The sequence below is a fragment of the Kogia breviceps genome, chromosome 3 (assembly GCF_026419965.1).
Source record: "Kogia breviceps isolate mKogBre1 chromosome 3, mKogBre1 haplotype 1, whole genome shotgun sequence".
NCBI classification, from domain to species: domain Eukaryota; kingdom Metazoa; phylum Chordata; class Mammalia; order Artiodactyla; family Physeteridae; genus Kogia; species Kogia breviceps.
Window position 1 is genome coordinate 33,148,081 of NC_081312.1, and position 15,061 is coordinate 33,163,141.

At 51.5% G+C, this 15,061-nt stretch overlaps 1 protein-coding gene across 3 annotated transcripts in view; it reads left to right on the top strand.

Moving 5' to 3' along the window:
- Positions 1-15,061, top strand: part of ACTN1 (actinin alpha 1) — a 98,290-nt gene that overhangs the window by 37,811 nt on the left and 45,418 nt on the right. The window lies entirely within an intron of this gene.

A 15,061-nucleotide genomic window follows, 5' to 3' on the forward strand; every position in this document is an offset into this window, starting at 1 on the left:
TCCCACCCTTCTGGAAATGTGGAAGTTTCCACAGACACGTTTCTATTCCTTAGCCTCTGCTCCCTGCTTCTGATCTCCCTGCCGCCCTGTCCCTTGAGCCGGGCTGGCCGTGCTGAGGTGTTGGCCAGCCACCTGGCCGGCAGGCCCGCTGCGCTGGGCTGCCGACACCCCAGGTCGCTGATGGGTCTTAGTGGAGGCTGGAAGGGCAGGGACGGTGTGGGGCCACATCCGCCTGGGCCTGGGTGGAGTTTTTTCATGGCCCACAGGTTGCCTGTGATTTCTTCAGAAAAGGGGTTTGGGGTTTCTGTGCTGCTTTATAATGTGCTGATCTGTGTCTGTATTTCGGGAGAAGAAACTTGATTTTCCTGGACCTCAGGTGAAGAGAACGGGCTTAAGGAGGCCCCTCAGCTCATGGCCCACTTGTGGGTCCACCCACGTGAGGCCACTGTGCGTCCATCATGTTTCACCCCACGGTCTCCCTACGATGGGCACGTAGAGGGTCCCCAACCCCTTCCCTGCCAACACAGATAACGGAACAATGAACATTCTCCCACGGACCCCTGGGTTCACCATGTGAGGCTTTCTTTGAGAGGAGATTTCCCGGGTGGCTTGTTGGGCCAGGTACGTGTTGAATTTCATGACGTAGTGCTGGCTTGCTCTCCAGCGTGGCTGCACAGCCCACCCTTCCAGTCAGGCATGAGGGCTCCTGGATTCCTCAACCACAGCGACATTTGGGGTAATCAGCTCTCTAATTGCTTCCCAGTCTCTTAGGCGTAAAGGACAAATTAGTGTTTTATATGCAACTGAGGAGGAACTCTTAAAGTGCCAAGCCTCTCTGTTCCCTTCCTCCATTCAGAGTTCCTGGAACCAGAAACTTCCTCTTAGGCATGGGGTGATTACTGTCATAGCTGAGAGTCACGGAGGTTCTCTGCAGAAAGCCCCCCACTCCCCGGGGAGTGGCGATTTCTAGGGAGTCTGTTAATGCCCCAACCTCCCCACCCCCACCCAGAGTGCACATCACTCTTGGGATTCCTTGTGGCTGGTGATGCTTACGCAGCTGCTGGATTCTGAGGTTGTGCCCCCTGCCCCCTGCTTTCTGCTTCCGGCGTCTCTGGCATCCTGAAGGCTCTGGGTTCCCTGGAGCTTTGACCTTTCCCTTGGGAGGCTGCGTGTCTACCTGCATTCTGGTGTGAGGTCATGTGGTGGTCCCTCGGGAGGGAGGTGGTTGGCATCGTAGCACTGGCGTGGGCTCGGGGCTGAGGTCGTCTTACTGAGCTTATGTCCTTGATTGGGTCAAGGAGCCTAGGGCCAGGGAACGCTGGGGCACAGTGCCGGCTGGTGCGTGCTGGCCCAGACTCAAGCACACACTGGGCATGAAGGCGACCTCTATAACCCCAGGATGGTGCCAGGTGACCATTTAGTACACATGGGCAATTCCATGGGCCCTGAGTAGTTCTATCTCACTCCTTTCTGTGAGCATCCTTTTCCGTTTCTTTCTTGTATTTTAATAATGAACTCTAGATATTATTAACAACTTATCACGTGCTTGGCTTTTTGCAAATGTTAGCTCATTGAAACCCCTTAATACCCCAGTGAGAAAGGTATTAACCCCTTTTACAGATGAGAAGACTGAGGTTCAGAGAGGTCAAGAACTTGCTCAGGTCCCAGCGTTACTAAGTGTCAGACCCAGATCACATCCAAGTCATCTGCGCCTAAACCCATCCTCGTAACCGTCAAGCCCGTGGTCCTCAGTGGGATCTCTGGACCAGCAGCGTCGGCACCACCTGGATTCTTGTGGGAAATGCAATTTCTCTGCCTGTCCAGAACTATGGAATCAGAAATCTGGGGGGATTCATAAATCTGTTTTAACGAGCCCTCCAGGTGATTTTGATGCACCTTCAAATCTGAGAACCACCGCATGGAGCTATTCTGCTCTCCTTTTTCTCCTTTATTTTTTCTGCCCTGCGCTTGTGTCATTGGGCCAGTCAGTGTAAGCACAGACGTTGGGCCTTGGCTTCTCTTCACGGGTTGCATGCCCACTCTGAGAGGTACCGTGTCTGTCCCTACTGGGTCTGGGGCCTCCAGGAACCCCTCCCAAGTCCCTGAAAGCATTTGATAGAGCTGATGTCTCCGCCGCCTCCAGGTGCAAGCCTGGTGACAGTGGCCACCACGGGGTTCAGAGTTCCCAGCACTGTGCCAGAGGAGATGCCTCGAGAGGGCAGGGGTTCCCGCAGTGGACCGTGGGACAGGCCAGAACAGAAACTCCAGTCCAGCAGGTTATTCAGGGACACAGAGAAGAGACCTGGAAATTTTCTTTATCCAAGCAGTGTCCCTTTCCTTCTTGCAAATTTGTAATAATGGTTTGGCCTCTGGAGAGGCCACATGGGGGGCTTGGAGCCTAGGCAGGACCCTTGTTCCCAGTCAGCAAATCACACTCACTAGAAATGACCCTGGCGAGAGGAGGGGAGCTAGCTGTACTTGATTTTACTTTTTGAGCCCCCACTATAAGTCAGGTATTGTGCTATTTGATTCTTACCACAACCCCGGGAGCGGGGGGAGGGCAGATTGATTGTTCCCATTTCACAGATGAGACCATCGAGGCTTCAGGCTGTGAAGTTGAGGGTCACAGCTCAACCATACAGAGGAGTCAGGTTAGATGCTCGAGGCAGCCAGACCACAGCTCCCTATATTTTATTAATACCAGGCTGGGCCAGATTCTTGTCATGCGGGGAAGTTCTCTGTGGGATTGAGTGGCCCGTGGCTCTCTCAGCATTGTGCCAGAAAAACCAGATGACCTCACATGTGAATGACTTTTCCTTCTTTGGGGAAGGAATGTGTGGGCCATTCCTGTGAGCTGCAGCCCACAAGACCTGTGTGCTGTCAGACCCACAAGGGCCAGAATCCGACTCCAGACATGGGAGAGGTGTCACAGGCAGGCCCAACCTTGGGGTCGGCAGTGGGGAGCAGGCTGTTCTCACACTGGCCTCCGTAAGTAGTGTCAAGTGTGCCCAGGAGGAGCCAACGGGCCTTTGATGGTTAAGCAGATGTCCTGGGGCGTGAGCTGCTCTTCAGAGTCACCACTCCCTGGGGAGGCATCCACAAGGCCGGTGGCACCTAAAGCCCGCACAGTTCGGGCCTGGCTCGAGTGCTACATATGCCCGAAGATGAGACCAGACCTCCCACCTTGGAATCTTGGTCTCAGTTACCTCTACCTGGAGAGAGCGAGGGTATGGGGCCTGCCCTTGAGTCTGGTTTCTTGCCAGTGGGCCAAACGGGTAAACAAAACAAAACAAAAACCCCTTGATAAAAGACTTAGTGGGGTTCTGGAATATTTTAGTGTTGTGTGTTTTTTTTTAAAATAATAGCTTTATTGAGATATAATTCACATACTGTACAATTCACCCATTTAAAGTGTACAATGTAAAGTTTTTAGCGTAGTCACAGATATGTGCAGCCATTACTGCAGTCAATTTTAGATCATTTTCATCACTTCTAAAAGAAACCCCATCCCCCTTAGCTATCACCCCCCCCCCCGCCCCAGCCCTAAGCTACCACTACTCTATTTCTGCCTCTGTAGATACATTTTTGGTTTTTTAACATCCAGTGAGCACTTAGTCTGCATCTGGCACGGGGCTAAGCCTTCTGTTTTAGCTCACACAACCCTCCCTCAGGATAACCGCACGGGATAGACGCTCTTTTTTGTCTTTGTCTTACTGATGTGGAGACTGAGGCTCAGCGAGTCCAGGATCCCAAAGGCCGTAGTGACAGAGCCTGCCGACCGCTGGACCATTGCTGTGGCTCTTTGGTCCCCAGGAGAGGCCAGGCTGTGGATGGTGGCAGACTGGTGGGGGCAGCTGATGCTCCTTGGCCAGGAGCTGAGAGGACAGTCCTTGTTTCTTCACTGGAATCTCACGCCACCTGACTTTTAAAATGGCCCTGGATTCTCTCAGGAGCTACAGGTTCTGCCTGTACCTGCAGGAAGGGACTGGGCTGCTTTCCAAGGGCCTTGGTGAGAAGGGGTGCCTGGGCCTCATGGAGGGGCTGGCAGCTCTCCTCTCTCCCACCAGGGTGTGGTCATTAGGTCAAATCACCTCCTAGAATGAGCCATTTGGCCACCTGTGCTTTGGCCTTGGGGCCTTGGCGACCCTCCGGGCGTCTGGTGCTGTGTCTCCCGAAACGGGCTGCAGGTGGACATGAACCGGAAACACAGGCCCCTGTTTCTCCCACTCCTGTTCTCACCCTGGCCAGTGGCTGGTCTCAGGGTTTCCTCATCAGTCAGTAGGAGAGAAATAACAGACCTCTTTCTTCCTAACCTGTAGAGCTCTGTGAATAATTAACTTTGATTGACTAGAAAGGGAATGGGAAGTGAGAGCAGTAGGACAGAGGACATTTATGAGGCTCCTGCCCTTTTCTGACGGCTGGCTATTTTGCTTCCATTGCCCTCATTCTGACAGCAACCCCACAGACTTGTGATATTATGTATCCCCGTTTGTCAGATGAAGTAATTGAGGCCTAGACAGGTTCATTAAAGCCACACAGCCACTGAGTGACAAAGGCCAGCTGGATTAACGTTTTTTAAGCATCTGTTGTGAACAGAGCACCAGACAGTCTCTAAGTGCATGAGATCTAATTTGGTCCTCTTTAATGCTGTGCCGTCATAGGTCTTGTTATCCCCATTTTACAGATGGGCATCCTGAGGCTGAGAATGAGAATCGTGTACAAAGAGACAGAGCTAATGAGAGGTGTAGGCCGGGGGCCCAGCTCTTTCCAGTTACAAAGTCCAGCTCCTTTGGGAGCCTCCAGCCACCTGCCTCTGAGTTTCCAGGGCCCCAACATTCACATGGCTTTGAGGGCAAGCGGTTAGAGAGGTGCCCCTTTCAGAGCAGAGGAAACCGCCTGGTGGTTCAGCACCACTCCCAGGGGTGGAAAGTAAACAGATCTGGGTGGAGATGTTCTTGAGGACTCTGCTTTTCATCTGTGAGTGAACCAGCTGACTGCTTGCTTTGAAAGGCTGGCAGCCAGCCCTTGATAAGTTAACCAGATACTTCTATTTACGTTACCAGAACACTGGGCATCTGAGATCACTGCTGGCAGGCCTTTGCTTAGGCAAACCACCCAGTGCCCACGCCCTGTCCAGGCTGGCCACGTGCGGGGGTCTGAGGGACTCCACGGTGGCCTGAGGGAGAGGGAGTGCTCCCTGGATGGTCCACAGTGACCTCCCCTGGGCCAGCAAATGCTGCAGAGACCTCACCCCTGAGCTCTCAAGGGGCCCTGGCCTGACGCTTGCGCATGGCAGAGGAGGGTGGGCTGTGACTGACAGCCATGGCAGGGTGCCCGCCCAGAAGGGTGTGGGGATCGCAGCACCGCTGAACTGATTTCTCAGTTGCTGAGCCTAGACCAGGACCAGGGTCCTTGGCTGCTGTACTCCAGGGAGGGGAAAATCATCCGATGAGAAGCCAGCTTGTACAGGAAGCCCTGTACCACCTTCAAGAGGCTTAGAAACTTGCTTGGGTTTTTCTGGGCCACTGGGCCAGGGGGACTGCCCTTCATCTCCCCCCACAGTTAACAGTTTGCTGTCTGTTGGGGTGGACATGTGGGTGTAATTGCTGCTTTATCTTCACGTCCTGGTCCCTAATTATGACTTTCCTTATAATAGTTTACACTGATAAGGCATTTCAAAGTTTTTCACAACCCTTTCTCTATATAATATTTTATTCTATTACTTATTCTTTTAAATAGATGGAAGAATTTTTCCTTTTTCATCTCTTCCTATTCTTTTAAAATTTGGAAACATTTGTCGTCCCCCCCCCCCCCCCCCGAGAATTCATGAGCCCTGACCCCACCCCCAGCCCATCCCCCCATCCCAAGTGATCCCAGAGAAATGGGAAGTTCCCTTTATCCCATCCAGAGGTCTGACTCAGCAGATAACCGTATAAGTCCACACAGACTTTTCTTAGATTTGCATCGCTTTTTGTTTGTTTGTTTTAACAGATAATGACTGCACACGGTATAAAATTCAAAGGAAACAAAAGGGTATCCTGTGACAAGAAAACGCCCCACCCTCCCCTTTCAGGAGCCTCCTAGCTCCCCTCCCTGGAGGCAGCCACCTTGCCAAGTCCTGTGTGTCCTTCCAGGGATACTCTGGCATAAAGCTTTTATGGACTATCCAGCAAACTAATAACAGGTGTCTTTTTGTGAGGGGTAGGCAGTCTTGAGACCGAAACCCTGATCGTGCGTTGAGCCATTGAGGTGAATCTGCCCCTGTGGGATTTATTGCCCTCTGACAAGGAGCAGAGCCCATCAATTGCAATCAGCCCTACGTACATGGGAGCTGAAGATTGTCCCTGGGTGCTCTACTTGCTTGTGTCTTTTACTTTTGCACGTTATGATAGGACAAGTTGCTGGGCTCTGACTTGCAGGGTCCCTGCGTGCTCTACTTGCTTGTGTCTTTTGCTTTTGCACGTTATGATAGGACAAGTTGCTGGGCTCTGACTTGCAGGGTCTGGGACTCATTTGGGGTTACACAGCTGGAAGGGGTTGAGGTGATACCTATGAGGTCACACGCATGCCTGGCTGAGCCAGGGCAGAGCCCAGGTTTCCTGACCCCTGTGCTCTGAACAGTAACTCCCCTGGAGTGAACCGGGGCTGGTGTCCAGTGTCAGGATCCCAGGGGAGCAGGAGGATGTGCCTGGGAGAGGTGTGGTCGGTACGAGCCCGGGGCCTGGTGGCCAGTGAGGTGGCAGTGCTGTCCCTCCACCCGCTGAGCCGGCCTCATTTTGGCTGCAGGGTGGGTTGTCTCGTTTACTCAGGACCAATGGAGAGGTCAGCCAGGTGTGGATGGCCTGGATTGTGCGCTGAGGGGGGTACACATCACAGAGGAGTGCTAGCAGGGAGCAGGGCATGCAGGAGACGGGGACTGCCAACCACATTTGCAGACGGCTTGGGCAAGGAAAGAAAGTCGTCGCAATTCAGTTACAGGAGCACAGGCACTGCTTGCGTCAGGATGGGTTTTGTTTCCATCCTTTTCTCTCGTTCCTGTGATCGCTCACATGGTTTTAAGCCTGTGGTACATAGGTTTCGTATCCTGCTTTCTTGGTAATTACGTATCAGCCTTTTCCCATAATAATATATAGTTTCAGAACCCATCATTCTGGCCGTCTAATGTTCCATTAATTGGAGGAACCATAATTTATTTAACGAATACTTTATTAATAGAATTCAGGGCTATTTCTAATTGTTTCCTCTCAAGTAATGCTGGCGAGGATGTCTTTGTGCCCATGACCCTTCTCTTTCTTGAGCCATATTTACCCAGGATAGTGTCCTAGCATTGGGCTAAAGGTTATGCCCCCTTTTAGCTCCCCTCGGCGAGTTGCCTTCCACCGGAGTTGTACCGACTCAGCCTACCTGCTGTGACGTGTTGCGGCTTGGCCACTGTACCCCCACCCTTTAGTGGGAATTAGCAGAAACTTATTTTTGCAGATGTAATAAATGAAAACTGGTACCTTCGTTTGAATTCACAAAACATGGTGGTGTGTGTGCACGTGTGTGTGTGTATGGGGGGGGAACGCACATCTGATTGCCGTCCCTGGTGACAGGGGTGGGTCCTTGATCAACCCAAACGAGGAGAGCTCCTGTGGCTCCTCGCGGAAAGTTCTCTCAGTTTCTGCTTGCAGATTCCCGGATGGCTGATGCTGGTGGTGGTCTGCGAGGAAAGTTAACCGTGATGGGCACAGCTGTCTGCTTGCGTTAACACACCATTCGTTCCTGTGTGGTCACTCTTTGGTTAGGAGACTTAGAAAGTTTCACGTTTTCCCACTGTGGAACCAGAGACCTTGTCAGTCTTAATTCAGATTTAGCGTGTCCCTATCTTTTGAGGGGCTGTGGGATGTCTTTATTTTTAAGTTGGACCAGCATTTAAAAATGAGAAGACTCACATAAAAGTGCAGGTTTCTGGCTCCTCTTCATTGGAGGTCTGGCACCTGAGGACGCGCGTTCCCATATGAGCCAAGGAGAGACGCCTCCCGTCCCCTCATCACACCTGCCCTGATATCGAGATTGTGTTCTAACTGCCATTATCACCGTGTACGCTCGGGACCAGTTCTCCGTGCCCATGTTGCTGTCCTGAGTGGAAACCCAAAGGATAGCCCGAGAGGGCCACTGTTTCAAGAGAAATCCATGAGCGCACTTGGAGGCAAGGGCGCTCGCCAGCCCCACTTTCCTTCCACTTTCCCCTTTGGCCTTGTATTAAACCTCTTTGTGCCTTAGTTTTCTTATCTGTAAAATGGGGAAAATAATAGCACCTGCCTTGTAATGTTGTTTTGAAAAGGGGTAAAGCACTCAGAAGAGGGTCTAGCAACAGCAAGTACTCAACAGATGTTAGATATTATTATTAATGGCATATGTGCTTGTCTTCTCCAGACTAGATTCTCGACCAGGGGTGATTTTTGGTTGTCACAACTTGAGGTGGAGGATGTTACCTGCATTTAGTGGGTAGGGTCCAGGGATGCTGCTAAACATCCCGTGATGCATAAGACAGGCCCCAAACCCTTAACAAAGAAGTAACTAACCCAAAATATCAATGGTATTGAGGTTGAGAAACCCTGCTCAGACATTTGAGAGTGTGACTCTTGTCTAACTGAACTCTTCAAACACATCTCTAACCCAACTTTTCAAGGGCTGCCTTGGGCTCTCGAAGAATCAGCATTATAAGGGACTTACTTAGCTCAGCCCCCAGGGGGAGCTTGAATCCTCTCCCAGCACCCTCACCAAACACATGCCTTTGGTGGGTAATGCACTGTATATCCAGTGTTTGGTCCGTTCTTTATTACATTGAACTCTAGTCTTTCCTGCAGCTTCCTATCCTTGATCCTAATAATAGTAGCTACCATTTATTGAGCCTGATGTGTGGGTGATTGTGCTTAGCACTTGCCATGTGTTGCTGCACTGATCCACACAGGTTCTATTATTATACCCATTTTACAGATGTGGAGATTGAGGGTTGAAGTGACATCACTTGCCCAGGTTTACTCAGGGCCAAAGATGGGATTAGATCCAGGTGAGTCTTGCTCTAGAATCCACGTTCCTCACCGTTACTTCCTGCCTTGTTCTGCCCAGGGCTGCACTCAACAAGTTTATTCACTCGTCCATGGAAGGGTCTTTCAAATATTTAGGATGAGTCCCTGAGTCCACTCTTCTCTCTTCCTGGTCAAAGGGCCCCATTCCCGGAATTCTCCTCAAAGACATGTTTCTGATCTGCTCACCATCCAGAACGATCTCCCCGCTCTGGGCAACAAGCTACCTGCCTTGGGGCTATGCTCCCTTTGTCTCTCTCCATCCTGCTGCCTCCAGAGAGGCTGCCCAACCCATGCCAGTTGATGGTCCATCAACTCAAGATTCTCTGTGCCAGTGCTGACCGGAGTCACCCAGGTTCCCTCTGGGTGGTGTTTTCACTTCACAGTGACCTGTTTTTCAGTGACAGGCCACAAGATTCAGCCCACCTGTCCGCCCTTGGTTCTGCTGTTCCCTTCCAGCACCCCACCCACACCTGCACCTGAAATCCATGTCGTCCTGGTAGAGCAGAAAAGTATACGGGACTGGGAGTCAGGAGGCCATGTTGTGAACACATCCAGCTGTGTGGCCTGGGAAAAGTCACTCACCCTCTCTGGTCCATGTGTCCTCAGTTGTAAAGTGAGGGTTTTGACTCACGTGTGCCAAGCATCTCTTCCAGCTCTAACATTCTTTGATGACATGTGTTGGACAGCATGAACTTGTAATAGTTATCTCTAATTATTGTGGTACCAGTAATGATAGGTAATTATGGAGCGGTCACTGTGTTCCAGACCTTCTTTTCCGTGTTTTAAGTGGGTTATCTTATTGAATTCTCCACCAACCCCATGCTGTCATTACCCCATTTTACAGACTAGGGCCTTGAGGCAGAGCCATGTTGACTCACTTACCACCTGGCTAGAAGCTGATGGACTGGGGTTTGCCTTGTCTTCTTCAGAGTGATTGAATCCTTCCAGGCTCTTGGATTCTTGCTCTGTGGAGTGATTTTTATTTTTAAATTTAAAAAAATTTAAAAACGATTTTGGCCACACCTTGCGGCTTGTGGGATCTTAGTTCCCCAACCAGGGCTTGAACTCGCACCCTTAGCATTGAAAGCACGGAGTCCTAACCATTGGACTGCCAGGGAATTCCCTCTGTGGAGTGATCTCAAGCAAGTCCTGGGATCTTCCTGTGCTCAGCATCTTGTGTTTTACCACTCCCTCCTTCCGCCAAGGTCAAGACTCTGAATGCCACTTGACTTCAAAAGCTCAGCCCCTGACTCATGCTTATGGGGTAATCCTCTGTACCCCAGATCCCAGCTGAGTGTGATTATTCAGACACCTTTTAGGACCTAAAAATTAGGTAATAATGATGACGGTAGTGACTACTTCTTACACACTTAATGTATTTCAAACACAATATTGTATTATTGTTATTAATATAAATTAACAATATTAATATGTTAACATTATCGTTTTTCCTAGTTTTTTTGGTTGTGGTAAAATACACTATATCATTATTTAATCTTCATTGCAGTCCTGCCTGGCAGGTGCTGTTGTCTCTAGTTTACAGTGTGAAGACTGAGGCTCAAAGAGGCCTGTGTGGCTAAAGTCACATTCTAAAGCATATGAGCTGGGGAGCAGGGAGAGCATGTTCTCAAAAGCCACTTGCCTTCTCAACACATTTTTTTTTTTTTTTTGCGGTAAGCGGGCCTCTCACTGTTGTGGCCTCTCCCGTTGCGGAGCACAGGCTCCGGACACGCAGGCTCAGCGGCCACGGCTCACGGGCCCAGCCGCTCCGCAGCATGTGGGATCTTCCCGGACCGGGGCACGAACCCGTGTCCCCTGCATCGGCAGGCGGATTCTCAACCACTGCGCCACCAGGGAAGCCCTCAACACATTTTAAAGGAAATATAGGGAATTCCCTAGCGGTCCAGTGGTTAGGATTTGGTGCTTCCACTGCCTGGGGCCTGGGTTTGATCCCTGGTTGGGCAACTAAGATCTTGTAAGCCACTTGGGGCAGCCAAAAAAAAAAAAAAAAAAAAAAGGAAATATATGGATAGGATACTTGTTAAAGATATAATGGAAAGCCTTAGAGGATTCTGTGTGAAAGCAGGACTGACTGTGAGACCCACAGAGAAGGTAGACAAAGATGCTTCTCTCTCCATCAACTCCATGGACCTTGGCCCAGCTCAAGTGTCCTGTGCTCCCTCACCCACTGTTGGGTTGGAGCCTGGCCTGGCCCATTTGTAACCTTGGACTACAGTACTGGATAGTTAAATTCTGTCTCCTTAAAATCACCTTTATGCCAGATTAAACATGGGTAGATGCTTCAAGGTCAGTGAGAAGCTGAGCAGGAGTCTGGGTTCTCTGCCAGCCTCTCCCTCTCTGTCCAGGGCCTTCCGAGGCTGTGCAGTGGGGCTGGAGGTAGGTGAAGTGCAGAGAGAGGCTGCTGAGAAGAGAGCTAAGCTAGCCCCTCACTGTAGCTCTGGGAGCACTTCCAGCATGGTGCCCAGGCCCTTTTTCCTGAGACCTGTCTGCATACCCGAGCTCATTCTGCAACAAAGTAGGTCCACGGAAGGCCCATCAGTTCCTCCTATCTCCTTAGTCAGGCAGTGAGCCACAGCAAGGATCCCCTGACGGGGTTCTTGAAGCGAGCGGAAGGTCAGATAAGGTCGGGCCTGGTGGGGAGTGAGGCAACAAAGTGCCACCTGGCCCTTTATTTGAATGAGGCTGGACCCTAACCCTGCTGGGGTGGCACTGCCCACCATGCTGGGGCATCTGGGCTGGAGGCCATGGGGCCAGGGTCTCTAGCCATGGGCATCCCTTGTGGCTGTTCGCTTTTCCTCCCGCCAAGGGGCAGGTGTCCCCCTCTGTCATAATGTGGGAGCTCAGGCTTCAAGTCTAGGGCCTGCCTGTGCCGGAGGAGAGAACGTGGCTGTGCGGTGTACGTGGAGGACCTCGCTCCTGAGCCTGAGCCTGCTGTCTCCCCTCTCAGGCCCCGTCAGCCTCCTCTGCTGGGGATCCACAAGGCCACGGTCAAAGTCACAGGCTTTCCTGCCCCCATACCGCAACTTTAGCCCTCTCCGCATAACACATCAGCACCTGTTCAAAGAAAAAGAGTCCCCAGACACAAGGTGTCGTCTTGGGGACACAGCACAGCACTTGCCGGGGTGGAACCCAGGACGGAGTTTAGCGGCTGGAGGCCGGGGGAAGGGTGTGGGCTGGGAGCACGGGAGGCCGAGTCCTCTGAGCCTCTTCCCCCAGAGCTTCCAGGGGAGCTAGCTTTTCTCCTCCCTCCTACCATTTATTGAGCCTGTGTTACGTGGTAGTCACTTTATAAATATTTTCTAGTTAATCCACCTGACTTTTATTGCGTGCTGTTACTATCCCTATTTTGCTGCTAAGGGACCCAAGGTTTAGGGAGGTGAGTCGGCGGGTCTCACCTGCAGATTGGTAAAGAGTGGGTCTGAGCGCTGAACCGGATCTGGTGCCCCGCAAGTGCATGTTCTTAATCACTGAGTTACCCTTTCCTCCATGGCCTGAGCTTCGAGCTGCTTCCCGGGGAGGTGCTCAGAGGCCCCTTCATAGCAGGCACCTGTGGGGGCCGGGACAGGGGCTTAGGGTTTTAAACAAGTGCAGCCCCTGAGGCCTCAGAGGCAGGGCTTTGTGTGGGGAGTCCGAGCAAACACAGGTACGTGTCAGCCTCCAGGGCTCTAGGACTGGCTTCTCCAGGAAATGGGGCTGGCTGCTTTCAACAGCACTTTTCCTCTTGCAGAAGTGGTACCTTTTTACCCACGTGGCCTCTTCCTCCTTCCTCTCACCCCATCCCCTCTCCACAACTGGGTGGTAAACAGTGAGATTTCACAGCCCCTCCAGCTGCGGGAAGCTGGGGATCCCCACCAGGACCCCGGCCCCACTGGACCTGAAAACTATCCCTTTGAGCTGCTGGGGTGACCCACTTCCTGCCAAGTCAGCAGAAAACCCCAGGCGGAAGCTGAGCGCGGGCCTGGGAGGGAGATGAGAGTAACGTGCTGTGGAAATGCAAGATGGTGGTAAATGACCTCCCCCCTCCATCAACGTACAGTGTGATGACACCCGGGCAGAAGTGCGTATACAGGCACAGGACAGCTGGGAGAGAATAAGGAACTACAAACAAATTATATTTATTTTAAAGATTTTAAAATTCTTTAATATTTTTTACATCAAAAAATTGACAGCACGGTGAAAATAAAAACTAAGTAGCCTCTCATCCCCTGCTAGATTTGCAATGCCAACACGAGAGGAAGGGGACCTGGTAGATACTCTTTCTTGGCCTGCTGCATCCCCTTTCCTCTGAGCTGTCTTCCTCTTCCAGAGGGTCTCTGAGAGCGCTCTTTGGCCCATCACCCGCCCTGCACTGATACCATCCAGGTGTGGTTGGATCTTCCAGGACCCCTCCCACTTTGCTTCGGTTCCTCACTTGCTCCTTCGCCCGGTTGTCTCACTTTTATATCCACTAGGATGTCCGTTGCACAGGGCAAGGAATTTTGTTATTTTGTTCACTGCTGCGTCTATGACTCTGTGCCCTGAGGCTTTAGGGTGAGTCCAGGTGTGAAGCTGACTGGTGGCCACCGTGCAGTGGGATACGGGCAATGATAAGAGGGGTTTGCTGGGTGCCGTGGGCTCACACATCAGCCCGATGTGGCGGGTGGCTCTCAGGAAGGCTTTCTGGAGGAGGTGATATCTTAGCCCAGTCTTAGAAGAAGAGTGTGAGTTAGCCAAGCATGACATAGAGGACACTCCAGGCTGAGGAATCGGTGTATGTCCCTTGCCCACCCCCAAGCTGTGTGCCGGGCTTACCAAAGCTTTGGGACAGCACACGCACATCCCTCTCGTCTATCATGGGTGTGGGCTGGACCTACAGAGTGGAGCTGTGTTTGCAGGGAGAGAGAAGTACCCTGTGTTGCTGAGTGTCTAGTGAGATATGATTTAAGAATGAGGCCCAGTGTTGGAGGGGTGTCATAGTACGGCCCCCTGTCCCCACCTCGTGTGGGCTGCTGTCTCGCCTGCTTGCTCACAGGCTCGTCAACTCTTGGTTATAAGCCTACGCAGCCATTTCTTCTCCCCAGTACTCACTGCTGTGGCACTGCCCCTTTCTCCTGCCCATTTATTGCCACTTTGCTTTGGAGTTCCCTAGGGCAAGAGGACGTGGTGGTGGGTGGGGGTCATGAGTCTGGTGACCTTTCCAAAGAGGAGTATTTCCAGGGTGGTTGCTGCTGTTATGAGAAATAACACTGTCACCATTGCCACTTTGCAGGACAGATGGGGAGAGAGCTGGCTGGCCCTGCTGTGGGGGACGGAAGGTTGGCTCTTGAGCCCCCATGTAGTTGAGAGTACCATTTGGTGCAGAGGAGTCTTGAGTTGCTAAGGAATAGATTGGATCTAAAGTAAGAGAGCTCTTCTCTCTGTTTGTGACAGCTGGGGAGAGACGCTTGCCCAAGTTCTGTTCGGATGGGCGAGCGAAATGGAAGTGCACACTTTTTCTTTCTCATGTTTGTTGAGTCACCCTGTTCCTTGTTTGAGCCACCAGAGGGCGCTGTTGGCGCAGGGTAGCTTGGCCTGCCTGATGGTTGGCTTAATACAGAAGCTTCAAGGTTGCTGCTCTCTCCCCACAGATCAGAAAAATTACAGCGCTGATGGCCTTTCATTTAGTCTTCTGACAGTCCCTTTTTGAAATTCTTGCTGATACTTTTGCACCTTAAGGTGCCTCCACCTCCCACCCCCAATACACACACATACACCATGGGGTACTTACTTCTCTCTCTTTGTTCTGACACTGTCCCTCTGAACTCTGTCCCCAACAAAACTGATTAATCTTCCTTTAGCTAGCTGCCAAGTGGACAAGGATTTAATAAACTTATTTACCCTAAGGTGTTAATGAGACCTAATACTTTACCCCTGGGGTACCCGACCTTGTAACTGTGAAGATCTAAACTAAGCCGTATAATCCAAGAGGTGAACTGCTAAGAGTGGAA